An 873-nucleotide genomic window follows, 5' to 3' on the forward strand; every position below is an offset into this window, starting at 1 on the left:
ATAGACCAAGTTCAACTATCCTGCCTAATAAGAACATATATACTTATCTATTTCATTCTATCTTCTCTTATGTTTGATGCTTGCTTGGGGACAAGCAAGTTTTAAGTTTGGTGTTGTGATGACAAGTCATATTGACCCAGTTTTACTAACCTTTTTCTTTATTTTTATTTAGTTTTATACACTTTCTTGCATCCTAAGAAATCAATTTGGAATGAAAATGCACAACTTCTTTAAATCAAACAACCACCATAAAATTGATGCTAAATCATGAGGTTTAAGCTAAATTTAATTGATTTTTAATGATTTATAAGCCTTGTGAATTTGGTGATACTTTGATTTGTTGTTTTGGTTATTTGTAGGTGAAGAAAAGAAGAAAAGAAGAAAAGCGTGGCCTAAGAAGCGTGGTTCAAGGAAGAGGAAGTGTGGCCAAGAAAGGAGGAAGTGTGGTGCAACAAACCATGAAGCTCACTCCAAGAGCACCAAGCTCACTAAATGAGTGCTACACTCACAAAGTGAGCTGAGCACAACATGAGGTCAAGAAACAAGGAAAGAAGAACCAAGCTCAGCTCACAAAGTGAGCATTATCGAGAGCACTAAGGAAATAATTCAAGGAAAATGATTTGCAAATGCATGCTCCAAGACTTGAACCCATGACCAAAGGGGATGGGGGAACGCTACACACTAAGGAAAATAAGCAAAAAATGGCCAAATGCACTCCTCAAGGTTCGAACTCACCACCATGAGGAAGCAAGGAAGCAAGGCATCACAAGAAAACCAAGGAAAAGCTCCAGCGCATGCTTCCTCCAAGTTTCGAACCAAGGACCCTTCCTTGGATGCACCAAAGCTCAGCTCACAAAGTGAGCTGAGCGCTAT

This window comes from Arachis ipaensis, chromosome B5 (assembly GCF_059453495.1).
Source record: "Arachis ipaensis isolate K30076 ecotype BB chromosome B5, ASM5945349v1, whole genome shotgun sequence".
Taxonomy (NCBI): Eukaryota; Viridiplantae; Streptophyta; class Magnoliopsida; order Fabales; family Fabaceae; genus Arachis; species Arachis ipaensis.